Source organism: Babylonia areolata, chromosome 5 (assembly GCF_041734735.1).
Source record: "Babylonia areolata isolate BAREFJ2019XMU chromosome 5, ASM4173473v1, whole genome shotgun sequence".
Classification (NCBI taxonomy): Eukaryota; Metazoa; Mollusca; class Gastropoda; order Neogastropoda; family Buccinidae; genus Babylonia; species Babylonia areolata.
Window position 1 is genome coordinate 52,656,444 of NC_134880.1, and position 23,008 is coordinate 52,679,451.

At 43.8% G+C, this 23,008-nt stretch overlaps 1 protein-coding gene across 4 annotated transcripts in view; it reads right to left on the reverse strand.

Moving 5' to 3' along the window:
* The window catches only part of LOC143282167 (uncharacterized), a 179,993-nt gene extending 156,985 nt beyond the window's left edge, over positions 1-23,008 (reverse strand). For 3 of the 4 annotated variants that reach the window (XM_076587728.1, XM_076587719.1, XM_076587725.1), the window contains exons 1-2: positions 22,649-22,751; positions 22,162-22,389 (exon numbers count right to left, since the gene is read on the reverse strand). The gene's annotated coding sequence lies outside the window, so the exon portion shown is untranslated. Of the gene's footprint in view, positions 1-22,161; positions 22,390-22,648; positions 22,752-22,891 lie in introns of those variants that run through there. The other variant, XM_076587720.1, reaches the window with a different exon arrangement.

The window sequence follows — 23,008 nt, forward strand, 5'->3', positions numbered from 1 at the left end:
ATATTTCAGCACGTGCACACAGTCTACAGCAGTATATGGTTAGTGGATCTGACTCAGCAGCCCAGCATTAACAAAGAGGAGGAGGTTCGACGTTCCCACACTTCCACCAGGATCAGTGGACAGCAATGAAAGACGATCAGACTTCATATGTGTAGCCGAGCGCTCAGCTTTCACATGCTCGCGGCGTTAGTTAAAGACAGTCCTGTGTGTGTCTCCTCTGAAAGTTTGCGCCAAGTGTCACTGTACTGTTTTCCTGTAATAACTTTGGTAGATAAACCAGTGGCAGATTTCAATCAAGACACAACATTTGGCATGTCGTGGGGGCAAGCATAACACGATTTCATCGAAGATACACGGTTATATAGTTCAGAAACTACCACCAGTTAGCAGTCAACGGGCTGACGGCCGGATACGAGAAACAATATGGCGTCCAGTTGGCTTCAGCTTTCGTGGCCAGTCAGCTATCCATGTGATTTCAAACCAGTGGGGTTGACACAGGCTTTGCTCAGCCTGCTTACATGCCACGGGGCGTTTGCTTTTCCAAAGCATTCACAAGAAATCTCACTCACTCCCACACTAAAAAAAACTCCGCCCCTGCCCCCCTCCCACGACCGCATCCCAACCCACCTCTCATCCGTGATGGTGGTGGTTCTGTGTGTGTGTGTGTGTGTGTGTGTGTGTGTGTGTGTGTGTGTGTGTGTGTGTGTGCGTGCGTGCGTGCGTGCGTTCGTGCCTCTGTGTGTGTGTGTGCCTGTCTGTCTGTCTCTGGACGCCGGCACGTGCGCGCCTGTCCAAGCTACAGAAGATCCTCAAAGGACGAAATGCACTGCTGTTTTGCGTAACTTATTTATGTTTGTGTTTTCCTGACAGTGGTGGTTTCAGTATTCTTTGCCATCCTTTAGCTTCTTCAGCTCTCTTTCATTCTATGTAGATCTTTGCCTTAAACGAAAAGAAAAAAACAAAAAACAAACAACAACACACATTCATATGATTCCTAAAAGACGCCCTTTTATTATCTACAACTCCCCTTACAGGAGTCCTTCACAGTTGTTGTCCTCAGTTCAACACCGCTTACAAAAAGATCGATCCCCCGATGAATAATGCATAACTTTTAATTCAATCAGTGCTATGGTTTTGGGGAACCCCCCTGAGCACAATAATATTCTATTCCACACCACAGCCTGAATGAATGTCTTGACTGAAACGCCTCACCAAAGGACACTGTCCAAAACGATTGTCTTTTGTTCGTTGTAACTGCCCAATGAATTCATTTACATAAATCATAATCAGATGTCTTCTGATCCGATACCTACAGCCTGAAGAAATTCTTCACACTCGGACTGGACGCACCGGAGTGCATGTATGTGTGGGGGTGAGTGGGTGGGTGGAGGAGGGTGAAGGCGACTGCTTGCAGGGTGCTAAAAGCACGGTTCTCATAACGAGTTTGGGTCAAAACAACAGCGATACAAAAAGAACAGAAATTATTCATTACTGACAAGTGGACCGATTCAAGAACAGAAAATCAAAATATAACTGAAATTATTCATTATTGAGAAGTGGACCGATCCAAGAATAGAAACTCCATCATTATACCGATTTAAGAACAGAAAGTTCATCATGATAATCGAAGTGGACCTGCCCAGGAACAAAATGTTCACAGAAGGAAAGTGGACCCATCCCGAGACAGCCAGCCGTCTTCACTGAATTCAAGCCCCGCCACATGCATGCATGCAAACCCCCTCTCAAACGCCGTCGTCGATTCATCCAACACCCATCGAGCGTGTGATCGGAAAATCCATTCACTGCCATGTTACACTGTCGCCTGGGAAGATCGATTGACGGTCAACCAGCTGTCTTAAAAAATGAAAGAGAGAAAGATGGAGGGGGGAGAGAACGGGGGCGGGGCAGTGAGAGAGAGAGAGAGAAACACACACACACACACACACACACACACACACACACACACACACACAGAGAGAGAGAGAGAGAGAGAGAGAGAGAGAAGAACAAAATAAACATCAGTGGAGAGAATCAATCCCCTCTCTCTTGTTGTGATGCAAGAGCACGTGCAGCAAGCGCACGCTCAGTTCAGCCTACGCATATTTACACACACGCGCGGGGTGCGAGCCAGCCAGAAGAGTCAACTTGGGCGTTTTTCCGTTTGCACAACAGTCGACACTCTATGTATATACATATACTGCTGAATTCTTTTCCATTCCTTTCTGGCCTGAATGAATGGATGAAGAGCATTTCCTCATCACAACAACTGTGTATTGTGGGCCACTTTTCGATAAGTTCGACAAGGCAGAAAGGATGAAAGAAAAGAAATTAAGAAAAAGAAAAAAAAGAAGAAGCAAAGATTAGAAGTCTAGGACAAATCTGACACAAAGAAATTCATGATAATCAATAATAATAATGATAATAACAACAATATTAATAATGATAATAATATACTGTACTCATATGGCGCAAACTCCCCATAGTTGGATTCTAAACGCCTCACATGATTCAGTACATATACAATAATACATTATACCACAAGAGACATAGAAGTGGAAAACACAATCTGTATCCACCACTATAATACTACAACATGCAGATTGAATAATCGCAGAAAATGGGAATAAAATACACCCCCTCACACACACACACACACACACACACACACACGTGCGCGCGCACAAAGCAAACACCAACCAACAGGCACAAACAGCACAGGAATTCAACAATGGAGGGAGGGAGGGGGGGGACAAAAAGGGGAGTGTAGAAAGTGGGAGGAGACAAAGAACTATGCTTCGTCACATCCAAAGGCCATTTCGAACAGGTGGGTTTTCAGCTTTCTTTTGAAGGAGGACACTGTTGGTGAGTGCCGGGGAATTCAGAGGAAAAGAATTCCAAACAGAAGGTGCTGGACACTGAAAAGCCCTTTAGCCAAATGTCTTTGAAGCTCTATACCTTAGGGGACTCGGAAGTCGACAGCAGCTTTTCTCCAGAAGATCTGAGAGAACGGGATGGAAGCGTAGATTAATGAAGGACAGAAGATATTATGTGAGATGGGAGGGGAACCTTCGAAATGGCGCTAAGACAATATGAGCAATTTTGTACTGAATTCTGTACTGGATGGGCGAAGAGAGCAATGTATTCTCTGGTCTGGTGTGTCAACGTGCTCAGGATTGAGTGTACGCTTTTTGACTGCTCTGCACAGTAGGAAAACTCTTTGAAAGCTCTAGCAAGGTTCATAGCAGAAGCAATGCTTGTGAGAAAAAAAGATAATAGAACAAAATGACAACTAATCCAATGATGATCCACATTTAACTGGACCCATCTCAACAACACAGCCGTCTGGATTATCTTGATAGCCGCGCCGAGCGCAAGCCCCAAAGACACCACTGACGTCCATGGTGTAGCCATATTCGATCCGATCAACACTCTCTGCGCGATGGATCAAGAGTGGATCCATTCACACCGCCATGCCACGCCGCCACAACACTGCTGCCAGCAGCCTGCTATGGGAAAGGATCGATTCATTGACAACCATGCAACCCGTCTAAAAAAAAAAAAAAAAAAATCCACTGCTGCTCTGTGTGAGAATCAATCCAGTACCAACCCCCCCCCCCCCCCCCCCCCCATCTTCTTCCACTTTGTTGGACTACAAGAGCACGTGCAAAAAAAGTGCACGCTCAGCTCAACCCAGGCATATTTACACAGGACACGTGCTGTACGAGTAATGCGTGCGGTCAACATGATGGGCGATTTTTTTGTTTGTTTGTTTGTCCGGGTTTTTTTTGTTGTTTTTTGTTGTTTTTTTAATTTGTTTTGGTTCGTTGCTAAGTTGTTCCTTGTTGTTTAGTTGTTCTTGTTTTTAAAAAATTCTAATTACAATCTCTTGCATAATAATGACATTCGATCCCTGGGTATATATACTTGGCTGATTTCTTCCTGTTTCTACCCTGAATGAAAGAGCATGGAGAGTTCCACGTACCCCAGTGACTGCATCGTGTAACCCTGGGAAAATCCGACAACAAGAATAGCAATGAACGGATAACTGAATGGACGAATGAAAAGACATTCTGAGTGGAACAGAACAGGAGGAAGAATACGAAAGAAAGAAAAAAAAACAAACAAACAAATTCGGTTTTGTACTGAAACTGACCAGGTCGCAAAACAGTGTGGACTTTGGGCCACACGAACTTTTGGCAAACTATGCAGTGCTGTAAATATATATTTATCCGCGTATTAATGATTTGTAATGCTGTTTTTATATAATGATATTTTTTTCTTTTCTTTTTTCTTCTTTCTTGTTCATCCTTGTTGTTTTTTTCCTTTCATACCCCCCATCCCCCACCCCACCCCTTCTTTCATAATCTGTTTACTCTATCATCCCTCTGAAACGAAAAATAAAATCATTTATTCATTCATTTCTTTCTCTCTTTCTTTTTCATTCATACACACACACGCGCGCGCGCACACACACACACACACACACACACATACACACACACTCATAAACACAAACACACACACATAAACACGCACACACACATACACACACAAAAACACACTCTCTCTCTCTCTCTCTCTCTCTCACACACACACACACACACACACACACATATATACACACACAAACATACACACTCTCACACACACACACACACACACACACACACACACACACACACACACACACACACACATATCACTACCCCACCCTAACGACAAACTCTCTCTTGTTTCCCATGAAGACGAGGTGCCGATCATAATGTATTTCAATGTTTCATGGAAATGCATAATTCATCCACTTCACACCATCCATCCCGCCAAAGGCGTGAGAACGGGAGACAAAGTAATAAATATCGCCGTGAGTGATGCTCAATATGCGCCATCTCCATAATCAAATCAATCTGATTGCTCTGTGTGTGTGTGTGTGTGTGACTGTGTGTGTGTGTGTGTGTGTGTGAGAGAGAGAGAGAGAGAGACAGACAGACAGACAGACAGACAGACAGACAGACAGAGAAACAGAGAGAGAGAGAAAGAGAGAGTAGACGGGCGCAATAGCCAAGTGGTTAAAGCGTTGGACTGTCAATCTGAGGGTCCCGGGTTCGAATCACGGTGACGGCGCCTGGTGGGTGAAGGGTGGAGATTTTTACGATCTCCCAGGTCAACATATGTGCAGACCTGCTAGGGCCTGAACCCCCTTCGTGTGTATATGCAAGCAGAAGATCAAATACACACGTTAAAGATCCCGTAATCCATGTCAGCGTTCGGTGGGTTATGGAAACAAGAACATACCCAGCATGCACACCCCCGAAAACGGAGTATGGCTGCCTACATGGCGGGGTAAAAACGGTCATACACGTAAAAGCCCACTCGTGTGCAGACGAGTGAACGTGGGAGTTGCAGCCCACGAATGCAGAAGAAGAAGAAGAAAGAGAGAGTACGTGTATGATTGTGTGTGTCTATGCCCGTGCACGCGCGCGAGCGTAAGCGTGTGCGTTCTCTCTGTCTAGAAAAGAGATAGAGAGAGGGGGGGAAGGGAGAAAGAGACAGGCAGACATACGGACAGACAAGAAGACAGACACACAGACAAACTAGTTGAGAGAGACAATTAGAGACAGGGACACACACACACACACACACAGAGAGAGAAAGAGAGAGAGAGGGGGGGGGCGCCGAAAGATCACAGTTCAACAACTTTTTATCTTGTTTTTTTTATCTTTCCCGTCCCCAGGTTCGGAATTTGTCAATAACACTCAATGATGGACACTGAAGTGAGAGGGGGGGGGGGGGGGGGGGGGGGGGGGCGGGGGAGGGGGGGTCACACACACACACATGTGACGATTCTCAGGTTTTTCCAGAACGTTCTGACACAGAATGCATGTGTAATAACCTGGGGGGTTGTGGGGGTCGGGGGGGGTAGGGGGGGGGGGGGGCCGGGGCAGGCAAGCGTTGGAACCGTTACTGTGTGACACAAAATATCCATAGTCACGTTTCAAAATCCCTGTGTTATCATCGCCAAAATGTTGACCCTATTGATAACGTGTGAACGGGCCCGTATGTTTGGCATTTGTGCTTGAAAAACAGAATGTACGGGATCCGTCCGTCCCTATGTGCGGACATACATGTAGTACGTGTTCCAATTCCCACCAATTAAAACTTGAAACTTGAAACCCTGCAACCTGCATTGTCCACAGTGTGTGTGTGTGTGTGTGTGTGTGTGTGTGTGTGTGTGTGTGTGTGTGTGTGTGTGTGTGTGTGTGTTTGTGTGTGTGCGTGCATGCGTGAGAAACACAGGGAAAAAGAGATAAAGTGATAAAGAGACAGAGACAAAGAGATATATACCTTGTAATGACATGTATAAGGTTTGCTGGTACTGCTCTGTGTGTGTGTGTGTGTGTGTGTGTGTGTGTGTGTGTGTGTGTGTGTGTGTGTGTGCGTGTGTGTGTGTGTGAGTCTGTGTTGTGTGTGTGTGTGTGTGTGTGTGTGTGTGTGTGTGTGTGTGTGTGTGTGTGTGTGTGTGTCTGTTAACATGCGCGGGTGGACAGGTGGGACTGGGAGAGGTTTTGGCGAGAAATACAGTCGCCATCATCATTCATCATTACCACCACCACCACCACCATCACCATCATCATTTCCACGACCTCTCCAACAGCTGCCAGTGTTCGACGCGCGCGGACAGACCTGAATGGCAGCAGCAGCAGCAGCAGCGGCACGTGCAGCAGGTCGGCACTAGTTCCCTTCACAAACAGACAGCACAAGAGGCGGTGTGTGCTAGCTGCCTGCTCGTCCAGTGACAGTGACAGTGACCAGGGGTCAAGGAGATGGGCCGGAAAGGTCGCGGACAGCTGCTCCTTTCAGCGGTCATCCGCTGGTCTGGTAAGGCAAGGGGCGGGTCAATAGTTTCAGTCGGGCCGGCCGCCCGCCCGCCCGGCAGGTCCAACGGCCAGCTTTTCTTTGCATGGGGCAGGTTTTCACTCCTCCCAATCCAAGGCAATCATTGTTCACGTTATTCTGAAGAGAAGGGGGGGGGAGAAGAAAGACGAGGAATGGGTGAGAAGAAAGAAAGAGGGGGGGGGGTCAAGACAAAGAGAGATAAACGGAGGGGGCTGTGGGGGTGGGGGCGTCAGACAAAGAAGAGAGAAGGGGAGGGGAGGGGGGGGCGTGGGATGGTGGGGAAGACTCAAAACCAGACAGAAACGGAGACAGAAGGACAACGGATCAACGGAATGACAACAATGGTCGGAGAGAGACTGTCGGCTGGCCAGGACCCAGCTGTCACACACAACCCGGGCCACCAGTTCTGACACCACGAACTGTGACGTCACTTTCTGCAACCCAGGAGTACCCGCCAGCGACAACCTCCATTCAAACACAACAGTTTCAACACCTTTCCCCGGGAAACGGATGACGTCGTAGGCATCTTTCACACATTTTTAAATGTTTCTTTTCCTTTGGGGTTTTTTTTCCCTCATAAATCGAGCATCGGAGATTTCAGAAAGAGGAACACAGCTGCAAGACAAAAGCGAAGGCTTTCTCTACACCATTCAGCAGCCAACCATTTAAATATCACGAGCAATGAACCTGCCGCTAGTTCGTTATTTAACTCGAACGATACAATCCTCTTTCCTCAGTGTACTGGCACGGTAGCATTCTGGCAGGCCACTTCCCTATCCCGAAGACAGATGGGGTGTGTGTGTGTGTGGGGGGGGGGGAGGGTTTGGGGGGCGGGGGGGGGGGTATAACTGCAATAAACAGGAAGGCATACGTGACATATCGATGCACAAGGACAAAACGAAAACGCCCAAAGACAAGATGAAAGATGACACTACAACAGTTGGAAAACGTACAAGTCAGAGAGAGAAAAAAAGAAAAAAAAGACCCACCCACCCACCCACCCCAAAAATCGAGACAGATGCAGAAAACTGCAACACCATATAACAGCAAGACATCGCACCCAAAAACATACGGATAGACACGAAGACTTAAAACAAACCATGCACAGCGGCCATGAGTTGATCTTCAGGATCACTTAACATCCCCTAACCCGTCGCCGTCAAACTCCCAGGCCCTCCCCCCCCCCTCCCCCCTCCCCCCGCCACTCTCACCCCCCCCCCCTGCCCCCCGCCATTCCCCCCCACCTTCCAGCTCGCCCAATTCCACCTCCTACCCCATGGAAAGGTTGATGTGGTCGCGACAAACCCCACCAAAGCCCAATGACAACACACAGGACAACGCAGATGGTATGCCGGGACATCCTGGTCAACAACACCTGACCACCTGCACACGTCCACACACTGAGGACCAGACACTACCCCCACCCCTCCTCCTCTTCCCTTAGCTACATATCACTGTCCTCAGAGCCAGACCCCATCCTCCCCCCTACACCACCACCCTCCCCCCAGTCTCACCGCTTCCCCCAACCCCATCCTCCACTTTGTCTCTTCACACGCAATAACAAACACCACCTCAAGCTGTGAGGAATGACTAACGCCCCTAAGACGATGACAGAAGGTCGATGATGAGGCTCCTCCCTCCCTCCCTCCCTGCTCCCATCAAGACGAGGGGGGGGTAGAAGGGGGGTTAATCACAATACACGGTGAACAATGATCAATTCCACCACCAACAGCACGTCATCATAACTGACTTTTCAAGGAAGAGATCTCAATCCCCAATCAAAGGCTCCCTCTCTTCGCTGTACGTCTCGCTGCCTTCATCCCTGGGTCAGGGTCACTGGAGACTGGAGATTCCGCCCTGGCCTCCAACCCTCTCCAAGAGTAAAATTTAATATCTTCTGTGGTCACGTCCGTGGTGGTCACCAACACGCAATTGTAAATAAAAATTTCAAATTTCAAACACGTCCGTGGGCCACCCAAGTCGGGAAAACCGCCCCTGCATGGTGATACAAAGGTTGACTTCAGGGGCGTGACTGTTCAGGACCATCTCCATAACCCTGTCATTTTCACTGGGACTGGGAGCTTGGCCTCGGACGTAAGGAACGTATCTGTGGACACATCAACTGGCTTGCTCGTCTCCATCTGATTTCTTTCTGACAATCTCTCTCTCTCTCTCTCTCTCTCTCTCTCTCTCTCTCTCTCTCCTCTCCACTCTCTCTCTTCTCCTCTCCTCTCCACTCTCTCTCTCTCCTCTCCACTCTCTCTCTCTCTCTCCTCTCCACTCTCTCTCTCTCTCTCTCTCCTCTCTCTCTCTCTCTCCTCTCCTCTCTCTCTCTCTCTCTCTCCCCACTCCTTGCCAGAAGAAATTGTTTTTTTTACAATTCAAAATATGAGATGAAGATGGCATATAATGTTCAAATTGATGATAAATTCTCTGCCTGCCCCCCTATTCCCTTACTCTGTCTCTGTTACTGTCTCTCTTCCCGTCTCTCTCACCAAAGAACTGATTTGACAATAACGAACCGAAAGTTAAAGATGACTTTACAATGTTAAAATCAATAGTGTTCTTCAGCTTCCCTCTTTTCTTCTCTGACTAACTACCTGTCTGCGATGAGTCTCTCTTTCTCTCTCTCTCAAGGGCAGATTGGAAGAATGGGCCATACCTAAAATCTTAATCCTTGAATAAAAAACGTTTTGTTCTGAGTCTGTCTGTCTGTCTGTCTGTCTGTCTCTCTCTCTCTCTCTCTCTATATATATATATATATATATATATATATAAAATGTGTGTCTGTCTGTGTGTTATTGTTGTCTCACTATTTGTCTGTCTGCCCCGCCCCCTCTCCCTCTGTGTGTGTGCGTCTCTCTCTGTGTCTCTCTACTCCCCAAGAACTGATCTGACAAGTGCTTCATTACTCATCACACCAAAGTTCAGACGAAGTTTAGTGACGTGACAGTGTCCAAACCAAAGCAACGTCCCTGTCTGGCCCACACTTAGCTGCCTGTCTCTCTCTCTCTGTTTGTATGACTGCTGTCCACTACACACACACACCCTCCCCCCCCCCCCCCAAACCCCCTCCCGCTTCTCCCTCGCCCTCTCCTCCTCCTCCCCCCCCCCCCCCCCCACCCCCCTCCACAGCATCCCTCCTCTCTCTCTCTTCCAGCGATATTCGTGCTGGGAAAGGGGTCAGCCAAAGCAGTAACAAAACAAATCAAGAAAAGCTGTCCGTGCGAATCAACAAGGCAGTGCACACTGTAACAACAAACAGCGTTTGTGGAACAACACAGCTGACCCTGCAACCTGCATTGTCAACAGCGTGTGTGTGTGTTGTGTGTGTGTGTGTGTGTGTGTGTGTGTGTGTGTGTGTGTGTGTGTGTGTGTGTGTGTGTGGTAGTGTGTGTGTGTGTGTGTGTGTGTGTGTGTGTGTGTGTATGTGTGGTAGTGTGTGTGTGTGTGTGTGTGTGTGTGTGTGTGTGTGTGTGGTAGTGTGTGTGTGTGTGTGTGCGCGCGCGCGTTGTGTTGTGTTTTATACGTGTATGTGCAACAAGTGTGTGCGTGCGCGCGTGCACGAGTGTTTCTGCAACCGAGAAAGAGAAAATAAGAGACACACTGACAAACAAAGAGAAAAACCTCTAGACACGCACAGACATACTGCGGAGTGGAGAGAGGAGGGAGTGCGGGGGAAGGGAGGGGAGGTAAATCTTTGATTTGAAACTTAAGCTGATCAAACATTTGAATGTATGAAACTATTTTTTTTTTTTTAAGTTTTTTTTTTTAATAATCTTCCTGCGAAATTAACACAAGCTTTCCGATCGTCTTACTGGGCATGAAAAAGATAGAATAAAAGAATCTTTTTAAATACGTTCAAACAGGTATAGATATATATAAATATAAATATATATATATATAGTATAAAAGTAGACATAAGAGAGAGAGAAAAAACAAAAAAAAACGAAACAACAATCAAACAACAATAACAGACAACAACAAAAAAGAGAGAGAGAGAGAGAGAGAGAGACAGAGACAGAGACAGAGAGAGAAAGGAAGAAAGAAAGCAAGAAAGAAATAGGTAAATCAGTAACACAAACAGAACCGAATAAGTGAAAAAAAAAACCCAACAACAAATAAATAAATACATAAATAAGCGAACGAACAAAAGAAAGTCAGGCACGGATGCACAAAGAAAAAACAAAGGAAAAGGAAAAGCGAAAGAAAGGAGGGTGGAGAAAGAAACAGATAAACAAAACAAAACAAAACCAAAACAAGAGAGGCAAGGCCTTCAAGGCTCACTTGTGATACACTTTAAAAAAAAAAAAAAAAATCCAAGCTTTTTATGTATTGAGTATAATTTCAAAATGTAATGTTTAAGATGAGAAAGATCAGTTTAAAGCAAATTAAGTCCCCTAGCATTAATTACAGAGTAATTTCCCCTTTTTTTACTATCTGCACCAAAACGTTTGCAAATAAATAAAACTTCCATGCTAGCAAAAGAAGTTCCTGTTTGAACAAAAAAATGATAATAATGACTGCTCTTGTTGTTCGGGTCGAATATCAGGTCAAAGTGCCAAGTTTAGAGAATACAAAAATATAACAGTAAATGCAGTTTGCATATAACTAGGCTTATTATTTTATTTTTTTGTGCCCATCCCAGCGGTGCAATATTGTTTTAAACAAGATGACTGGAAATAACTGAATTTTTCCTATTTTTATGCCTAATTTGGTGTCAACTAACAAAGTATTTGCAGAGAAAATGTCAATGTTAAAGTTGACCACGGACACACAGACACACACAGAGACAACCGAACACCGGGTTAAAACATAGACTCACTTTGTTTACACAAGTGAGTCAACAAGAAGCCACACAATGAATACGTGCGGAAGTGTCGCGAGCCCAGCACTGATGCATTTCTATGGGAGGCTACAGCTAGCTGCGTGACTAATACCCCCCAGAGGTCACTCAGCCGGCTGACCTTAAGCAGAAACCGCGAGGTTATCCATCCAACCTGTCCCTCCCCCCTTCCCCCACCCCCCATCCTACACCCCCTGACCCCACCCTGCCCACCCCTTACACCAAGTTAACTCCCAACACCTGCCCGGCCCTACTTGACCCTTTCACCTTAATTACAGCTACCCATCCCCACCCCTTTACTCCTCCTCCTTCACTCTCTAACATGCACCCCTGATAGTGACATCTCCACCCGGGGTTCCTTTCTGATCGCTCTTCCTCCCCCTCACCACTACTGTGCTGTCGGCTGTGCTGGGCTGTGCTGTGCTGTGCATTAAATTGTTGCTTGTCTTGTTGTTGTCGACATTTTTTTTTTCATCCGTTCCAATCTCTCTCTCTCTCCCTCACACACACACACACACACACACACACACATATATATATATATATATATATATCATATGAGAGAGAGAGAGTGTGTGTGTGTGTATTCCACCCTAAATGATCACGGCCTGGTTAGGACTGAGGGTTCATCTTGAATGCAGTTACTGACGACAATGTTCCTCAACAGAGATAGCCTGAGACGAGCATAAAAAATAATAAACGTGTTCAAAAGCATCTATCTATTTATCTTTTTTCTTATGTATGCATATATACGTTTATTCAGACTAAACGAAGGGTTTTGTTGTTCTTCTTCTCAGTTCTGTTGTTGTTATTGTTTGCTTGTTTCTATTCTGTTCGTTTTTGTGTGTGTTGTTGTTTTTTGCCGACATTGAGAACAGAGACTTCTCTTCGACCACACGTAAAAATAATAACGTGGGAACACCGTAGATAAGTAACAGTGACGTGTAAATTCCACAAACAAAACACAAGCAATCACGCCCAACACATTCGTTAAATGCCAGCAGCCATCACGAGACGAGCTTCCTTTAATATGATTCCCGGCCATCATCACCAGTGACATGCAGCGATGGCAATCAAAACGAACGTAATAATGATTGTCATTATGTCCCCGACACTGACGATAACAGTAACAATAATGTTGCGTGCAACTGGTCGATGCCAGCACAGCAGGAAACGAACGTGACTTTGTTCCGATTCCTAGCATACCCTATTACAGGACAAGTGCAGTTCCGGGAAACTCTTTTGTTCCAGAAACAACGATCGCACCTGACGCCCAACCGCAGACAGCTCTCCAACCTCACCTTCAACGCACCCACCCCCCTCACACCCTGCTCCTTAGCTTGCACGGTAAACCTCGCAAACCCACCCAGCTCCACCCTCTTCCTTTTCCACCACCACCACCACAATCCGTCCACGCCACCGAGCAAGCACACGGAAAGATTTCTTTACCGTCTAATTAGTGCACAAAGACGTTCTTTATCGACTGGGGGGTGTGTTTCAAAGGGTGTGGTGAGCCATCTAGCGCCACCCTGACCGAACGCAGCTGACGGAGCGACAAAAGAGATGTTTCTGCTGTTGCTCTTGTCTCGTCCGTGTCAGTAGGCACGCCATTTCCTAACCGACTGACTCAATGCATAAGAACTTGGCCAGACATTCACCGTGTTAATAGTACAATTATTGTGGTTGTTGCTGTTGTTGCTGGTGCTGCTCCTGTTCTGTTGTTCTTGTTGAATGTAGGCTTCATGACGCTTTTTGGTGCTTTAGGTAACCCCCTTAATTGACTGATGCTGACATGTATGCTCGGCAGTGAGAGCTGTTATCTCCCTGAAATAAAAACTGCACACAAGAACACAAAAAGTAGTAATTACATCTACTCTTCACGAAACACTGATATCATTTGATCAAGTAAAGGGGGATTTAACTCTCTCCATACGAACGGCGAAAGAGACGACGTTAACAGCGTTTCACCCCAATTACCATCATCAAAATATTGCAAGCGGAAGGCTCTTATACTGAAGAGGTGAACGTTGACAAAGAATACCAAAATTCTGTCGACGGAAGCTAAAGGTTGGGTCATTCAGACACCCACTGGACATCCGAGGGATCTGTGTAAAGGAGAAGAGAGGACTGGCCGTACTGAGTGAGTTAATGCCACTGATTGGTTGACTGACTGCTAAACACCCCCTTCTCTTAAGACATCTATGAGGGCCAGAGTTACTACAAGTCCGTCTGAGGATCATGACTGTGATGTCCAAGCGAGATACTACGCCGTACGGGCATTCATACACGACACAGTTGTGCGCGCGCACTAAAGCAGAAACAGATTTCTGATGCGCAGTCCCGGATCCATTGATATGAATAACTGCTTCTATCGTTGTTAACAGGATCACAGTTTTTATGTTTACATTGCTCTTCGTACGTCGGCCAATGCCGAACCTCCTGACAAAAAACAAAAATCGAAACGTATGTGTCTTTCGTGGTTTTTTGCGTAAGAGCGGACAACTTCCTGAAAATTCACAATCAGATCTCTGTCTGTCCGTCCGCCTCTCTTTCCCTCTCTTTGAAAGTGTGTGTGTGTGTGTGTGTGTGTGTGTGTGTGTGTGTGTGTGTGTGTGAAGAGCAATCCTGTTCAATAACAGTGCAAAGTATTTGCATTCGTATTTCTTTTTATCACAACATATTTCTCAATGTGAAATTCGGGCTGCTCTACCCAGGAAGAGCGCCGCGTCGCTATACTACAGTGCCACCCATTTTTTTGTATTTTTTTCCTGCGTGCAGTTTCACTGATTTGTTTTTCCTATCGAAGTGGATTCTGCTACAGAATTTTGCCAGGAACAACCCTTTTGTTGCCGTGAGTTCTTATACGTGCGCTAAGTGCATGCTGCACACGGGACCTCGGCCGGTTTGTAAAATGTGTGTTACAGACCGTAGTCCCACCATTCACATGAACTGATGACCCTTCGTCCTGCTGAGTAAAAATCAAACTTCACGGATCTTTCTTCTTCTTCTGCGTTCGTGGGCTGCAACTCCCACGTTCACTCGTATGCACACGAGTGGGATTTTACGTGTATGACCGTTTTTACCCCGCCATGTAGGCAGCCATACTCCGTTTTTCGGGGGTGTGCATGCTGGGTATGTTCTTGTTTCCATAACGCACTGAACGCTGACATGGATTACAGGATCATCTTTAACGAGCGTATTTGAATTTCTGCTTGAATATACACACGAAGGGGGTTCAGGCACTACTGGGTCTGCACATATGTTGACCTGGGAGATCGTAAAAATCTCTACCCTTCGCCCACCAGACGCCGTCACCATCATTCGAACCCGGGACCCTCGATTGACAGTCCAACGCTTTAACCACTCGGCTATTGCGCCCGTCGACGGATCTTTCAAAAACCAGTTAACTGAACTGCGCTCTTAATTGTCATTCTGGTCTACAACAGCCTCGCCCAATTCAACGGGAGCACGGGGGGCGGGGAGGGGGGGGGGACAGAGGGGAGGGGGGAATAATGACCCCCCAAAAAATTTCAAGAGACTGACGAAAGTTTGCCAGCACGTGATAACCTGAGAGGTTGCTCCAGTCTGGCTGCGCTCGAACCGGCAAGTGAACAAACCTGGAATTTATAGAATTCATTGACGGGCGCCATAGCCGATTGGTTAATTTAAAGCGTTGGACTTTCGATCTGAGGGTCTCGGGTTCGAATCATGGTGACGGCGCCTGATGGGTAAAGGGTGGAGATTTTTACGATCTCCCAGGTCAACAAATGTGCAGACCTGCCAGTGCCTGAACCCCCTTCGTGTGTATACGCAAGCATAATATCAAATACGCACGTTAAAGATCCTGTAATCCATGTCACCGTTCGGTGGGTTATGGAAACAAGAACATACCCAGCATGCACACCCCCGAAAGCGGAGTATGGTTGCCTACATGGCGGGGTAGAAACGGTCATACACGTAAAAGCCCACTCGCGTATATACGAGTGAACGTGAGAGTTCACTGAGCCCACGAATGCAGAAGAAGAAGAAGAGAAGAAGAAGTAGAATTCATTTCGCCGGCGGGGAGATCGACTGGGTCTGCCAGTGAGGAAGAGAAGATGGAAGCCAAAGAGGTTCAGCTGAAAATTTCCGATCACAGAACTGACTCGAGTTGTCTTCAGTTTAACTCTTTCGTGATAATGGTGATCAGTTGCGGCACGCGGCAGGAGATCCAATGCAATGTTTCACGATTGACGTAGTAGGAGAGTGGGCTAACATATCCTGAGAATATCAAGAGAGAGAGAGAGAGAGAGAGAGAGAAAAAAAAAATATATATATATATGTATATAGCTGGAAGACTTTGGCTAAACTTAACCGGGTTTTTTGTTTACTAAGAAAGCATGCGGCTCAGTTGTACGACGGCAAGTAAAACCCGTTTATCGATATTGTGAGACCAGGCCTTCAAAAATACATTATCATTTCCGTGGGGCTTTGAGGGATTCCGCAAAAGCTGGTGTAACTTGAAAGACTGCCGTTGTGCTCTCCACCTCCACATTTTCTTTTCGTCGTCGTCGTCGTCGTCGTCCCTTCTCTCTCTCTCTCTCTCTCTTCATACAGACACGCGCGCGCAGGGTACAGAGAGAGCGAGGAAGGGGAAGACAGATAAAAAGTCAGACAGACAGGCAAACAGAACAGAAAAGAAACGAACAATAAAAAGTAAACTGAGCAAAGAGAAATCCCAAAGTCCTTGTTGACCTTTCTCAGTGTTCCAATGTTTGGTTTGCTCGCTGTAAGCGTGGCGCGGGCTGCAGAACAGTGGGAGAACAGACCGTGTACAATCACAATAGGATCAACGTGTCTGATACCCAAGCTCAACACTGATAGCCCCCGTACGTGCCTGATTTGAAATAAACTGTTACATGGCTGTGTATGTATGACCTTGACCCCCATCGTGGAAGTGGCACCACACGCTGCCGGAAAACCAACATAATAACAGTATCCACTGTACCGCGTGGGATCTTACTCGCTCGTTCTCACGACAGAAACATGTCATCGTGACATAATTTGTTAAGTTATACATGTTAACTTGAAGAATGGGAAAATGTGGGCGAGACTGAAAGGAAGGGGTCAGGGGGAGAGGTGCAGTGGATGGGGGTAGGTGAGGACAGAGGGTCACTAATACGTATATATTCCATTTTTAGATCAGTGGCAGAGGGTGGTCAATATTTATCAATTCAATGTAGCTTTAGAAGAAAGGAAAAAAATGACTGCACATGACTATATATATAAGATTTTGGGAAGATAAAACTGTAAACTGTAAAGTACGAGTATAAACAGTGACTGCACAGAGCTAAAAATGTGGGGTAACAAAATTATAAACATATAATTGTACATGTTCCATGTAATACTGGGAATTATTACTATCATCATCATCATCATCATCATCATGCATACTGCCTGTGATAATGGAATCATAACTGATGATGATGTGCAGAACTGCTGGTGCACTTAATAAAAAAAATAATTGCTCCCTTTTTTCAAACTGGGCATTTCCAAAAACGTTGTGTTAGATTGGAACTGTCCTACTGTCCATTAAGTTTCTGTAATCAACATTAAAAACACACAATCTGAAATAAATTGAGTTACTTATGAACAGTAGCGCTCTCTTTAAAACCCTCAAATTTTAGTCCTTGATAAAGAAAAATGGGCAGCAATGACAGACTTGGCTTTGCAAGCTAAACCAGTCTATTGTAACAGTTGAGGTCATATGATTCTTCATACTGCCTTGCAATTAGTGAACTGCATGCTGTGCCCTGCTATCTATTGTCAGGGGAAATAAAAATAGTTATATTCAGTCACTTCCTTTTTTTCCAACAGCCCGTACATTTACATAGTATATCCATACAGCAATCAAGTAGGTACTAAAATTTCTTTAGAACACCTTAGCACAAAATAAATAGCATATAAATTATAATGCGCACATATATGTACACAAAACACAGTTATTAATTACACTACTTCAAAATATCAGCAAAGTAATCACCAATGATAATGCAACCGATTTGTCTTTTGTTCCAAAACTGTTTCATATTATGATTTAAGTCTCTGTGAATACACACACACACACACACACACACACACACACATATATATATATATATATATATATATATATATATATCTCAAGTGTGTATGACACCTCACACAGTGATTAAATCTTATGATTCACTAACATGTCACAGATCTTGGTAAGTAAATAAGCTGTGACCAGAAAACCGCCTTTGCATTAGATATATATATATATATATATATATATATATATATATATATATGTATGTATGTATGTATGTATATACACCACTTCAACAAAACCAACAACAATATTTTGATAATACCATTTCAACAAAGCCAACAAAAATATTTTAATAATATGAATAACTGAATAACAACAATAATATCAATAACAATACATTCTTAATAGTAATAACAACGATAAAGTAACTGACAATTAATGAGGATGATGTGCAATACTTAAGTCTGAAGAAAAGGTACAAAATCTTTATTGTAGTGATAGATACATACATTTTCATAATAATAAGTACTGGAAATCAGTCAAAACATTTAAGCAGGTAACATTTCAGATTTCCACATCAGCTGAAACACATTTTTCTTTTTTCAAATGACAGTTAAATCACACACAGTTGTATGCCCTGATTCACGTGAGGCGTGCAGAGCCCATCTGTGGGTAGTTTGTGCCATATAAGTAAAATACATTATCATTATCATCACTTATCGGTCCATGTGATGAGCTAAAGTCTGAAACGCACCACCAACAAATCAGTCCAAGTCAACTGAGCTGGCTGGTGTGGTGGTGGTCGTGAAGGTGGACGTACATTAGTTGTTTTTTTCCTTTTCAGAAATCAAACGTCAGTGTAGGGAATTTTCTAGCTTACAACTTTTCTTTGTCCAAAAGAATATTTTGAACTGATGTCAAAAATTAAACTGACCAATTTCAGATTCTCATATAAATGTGAGCAGTCTGTATTTAATTCAAGGCCACCAGTAAACAATTATTACATTTGTTGCCTTTGCCAAGCGTTTAAAAAAAAAAAAAGAAAAGAAAAGAAGAAAGGTGGGAGCTGCAAACATAAGTTCATTTGAAAGTTGATATTTTATTCAGAATTGCTATCTAATATTGAAAGTTGTATTTTATTCAGAATTGTTATTCAATATTGAAAGTTGATATTTTATTCAGAATTGCTATTTAATATTGAAAGTTGTATTTTATTCAGAACTGCTGTTTAATATATATATATATATATATATATATAGAGAGAGAGAGAGAGAGAGAGAGAGAGAGAGAGAGAGAGAGAGAATTACTTTTGAAGTTCTGTTGCATTTATTACTGCTATCATAAATGAATAAATGATAACAGATAAATAAATGACTTGATCTTGATCCAAAGTAAGGCTGCACTGTAAAAAACACAACTTACTCAAACTGCATGATATATACATGACATTTTATCTTCCAGACAAGAGCACTTTGATCGTCTTTTCTTCTTCTCTTTTTGACTCACTTGTGTAAACAAAGTGAGTCTATGTTTTAACCCGGTGTTCGGTTGTCTGTGTGTGTGTATGTGTGTCCGTGTGTCTGTGTGTCCGTGGTAAACTTTAACATTGACATTTTCTCTGCAACTACTTTGTCAGTTGACACCAAATTTGGCATAAAAATAGGAAAAATTCAGTTCTTTCCATTCATCTTGTTTAAAACAATATTGCACCTCTGGGATGGGCACAAAAAAATAAAAAAAGAAGCCTAATTATATGCAAACTGCATTTACTGTTATATTTATATTTTTTGTATTCTCTAAACTTGGCACTTTGACCTCTTATTCTGACACAACAACAAGAGGAGTCATTATTATCATTTTTTGTTCAAACAGGAACTTCTTTTGCTAAGCATGGAATTTTTATTTATTTTGCAAACGTTTTGGTGCAGATAGTAAAAAAGGGAAATTACTCTGTAATTAATGCTAGGGGACTTAATTTATCACAAGTGAGTCTTGAAGGCCTTGCCTCTCTTTTTTTTTTTTTTAAGATGCAGCGAGCTGTCCCATGGCTGTACTCATTATTCAAGTATCCATTTATCTAACAATTCTTTCTTTCTCCATTCCAGTCAGACAACGCCTTTAATTTCCGGTCTTATGGCTATGCCAGTTATGTCATAAAGCCATAAACAAATCAGTCTACGTTTTTCAGTACTAACTGTATTATCCTCCTTATTTTTGTCTATATCTGCTCAGGGGTTTGGGTAATTTGTTTTTCTAACATATACTTTTTTCTTTCCTTTTTGTTTTCTTACCAAATTTCCAATGATCCAGCATTTGTCACCATTCAGCAAGAGAAATAACTAAGAGATTTTTTGTTTTAAGACTAGGTACTTAACAGTGTCACTTTTGAGAGAATATACATATTCAAGCAGAATATCCATGAACATGATCAAGTGTGTGTGTGTGTGTGTGTGTGTGTGTGTGTGTGTGTGTGTGTGTGAGTGTTGTGTTATGTGTGTGTGACTGTTGTGTTTTGTGTGTGTGTGTGTGTGTGTGTGTGTGTGTGTGTGTGTGTGTGTGTGTGTGTGTGGACGCTGTGCAAATTAACCATCTCTACCTCTATATTAGACTCCACTTCTGCAAAACTGCCTCAGGCTTTAACAAAACATACTGACAGCTTCATTGATTAAATGTGGTGTAATACTGTACCTGTCACACTAAAATCTAATTCACTACTTACAGAGAAATGTGCATGATGAACCCATAACCAGTGACTAGGAGTATGTATCAAAGTTGTGTAAGTTACTGGAATAACCAAATGTATTCAGCTCATGCGACCAAATGTATTCAGCTCATGCGACAATACAGAATAACAAAATCATTTTCTAAGCACATGTTCTGTCCAAAGATAATAATGGAACTTCATCATCACTTTAATGAGTAATATAAAAATCAAAAGTTTGATCAGAGAGAAAAAAAATGTCATCCACATCACAAAATATTAACAATTACAAAACATATTGATGATCTTTGTAGTTGCATTTCTTGTGAAGAGACAGACACAGAGAAAGGGGATAAGAGAGAGTGTATGTGTGCGTGTGTGTGTGTGTGTGCGTGGTGTGTGTGTGTGTGGGGGGGGGGGGGGGTAGATGTGCAATGCGGTTTGGCTGACTGAAATGGAGAGGCACGTAAATTTCCGTAATCTGTATATTTGTATATAGCTATTTCCATTTGGTGCCATTTATCTTTTTATTTTCTGTTCATTTTATTTGTTTCTTGTTTTTGTCTTATGTTGGACATGTGCTGCTGCCAAAAAGAAAATCTCTGTACCAAAGTATAGACAATAAAGTTTGTGTATTGTATTGTGAATTGTGAATATTCACTAAATGAGAAAAATGCGTAACAATAAACAAAAAACAAAAAACAAAAAAAAAGAGGGGAGGGGAAAGGAGACATTGAAACAGCATGAGTAATTAGTTTTTAATTAATGTGGGTGGAAACCGAACCTGTCCCACCAAGCAGTCTTAACATTAAGTCCTTCCAGTTGACATACCCTGGCAACACTTTGGGTGTTGCCCTCTAATCACAGGTCAAAATGGAAAACCCTGCCGAGTGGGATGTTTGTTCATGTTGTCTGCTGCGTTACATACACTCCCTGTCTCACACGTCCACCACCACCACCACCACCACCGACAGCACAGTATGCATGGTTTCTTGCTGGGTTTAGATCCTTGTTTTGACAAACACTTCCTTCTTCCTCAGCATGACTGCTCTTTTATCACTCCATTAATTTTTTTTCTTCTGGGTTTTACTTCTCCTTGAACACCTTGATTTGTTACCCATGTCCACCTGTGGAGTGTTAAGTGTTACCTATTTGGTGTTTTTGTTTTTTTAAGGTACATAAATAAAATAGAACAACAGTAAAGAAATAAAAAAATTATGTAACTGTAAACGCATTGATAAACCAAGGGCACACTGAACTTTAAAACCCTATGCACAAGTGTTATGTCTGTCTCCTGTCCACAGGCCCATGACGACAATCCAAAACGCGCGCGTGACGTCAATGCCTATCTTGGTGAACAATCGCCACCAGCCTCCTTTTTTCCTTTTGATCGGGCACACACCCCCCCCCCCCCCCCCCCCCCCCCCCCCCCCCCCCCCCACCCCCTCCCCCCTGCTTCGGCTCACGGATCTTACTTTCCTTCACACTCTCCATGCTAGCTGAATCGTGCACTGCCGACCCGAGGCCCCATCACTCAAGCTGACTTGATCGATGTACGATAAAGTGACAAGAGAAGGCTGGAGAAGATGGGAGAGGAAGATAAATAGTGACGATTGAGGCTTGACTGACGAGGGCAGAAACTATGATGGACACACAACCTCGACTTACCTGCTTCTTCAAGCAGACGACGCCCGCAGAACTCCTTCACTACCTTTCGATTCCAGAGAGAAGAAAAGGGCGCACTATGTATTGATACAGTTGATGTGGTATACAGTCCAGCGAGCTTTGAATAGCTGCAGATGAAAGTTCTCTCGGACTTAATCCTCGCTGCAAGGTCAGCTTTGAAGCGAACAGCAACAAGTGAACGAGGCACAGTTGTTTCACCAAACTCCTCCCCTGAAACACGAAACCCATACAAATAGAACAATCTACCACACGCCAACATTTTTCAATCATTTTAAAAGCCAACAACAACAACAACATAACAGAAAAATGTAACTTTTTTTCATTAATCGAATCCACAAAATGCATCTCAAAGATGTCATCACATCACTCAAAATCAGTTTGTTTTGTATTGTACACGCTTGGTATCGCTCTTGCTCTAAAAATATAGGATAACCACAAGTATCACACGCGGAAATAGTAAATGTCTCACCCGTATAAATCCATGAATTGAACGAAAATAACTCCTAAGATTCTATTTTTACGGGCGACCGATCCGTTCTGAGGCGAAATTCTGCAACTAGTGCGGCTATTTTCGGAAAAGGAAAACACATGCTCGTGAATTCTATGCAAAAACACAACCAGACTCGCCTTAAGTATGAGACCCAACACTTCTGCTCAGTGTTGTTCTTCGTACACGAAGTATCTAAATAAACACTTTCAGGAAACGACTTACAAACAGAACATTTGGTGTTGTCTTTTGTGGACAGCTTTGAAGCAACGTACATCCAGCACTACATTTTCTGGCGGAATAGCCTGGCGACTGGTTACTATGTGCGCAGGCGCATTTGCG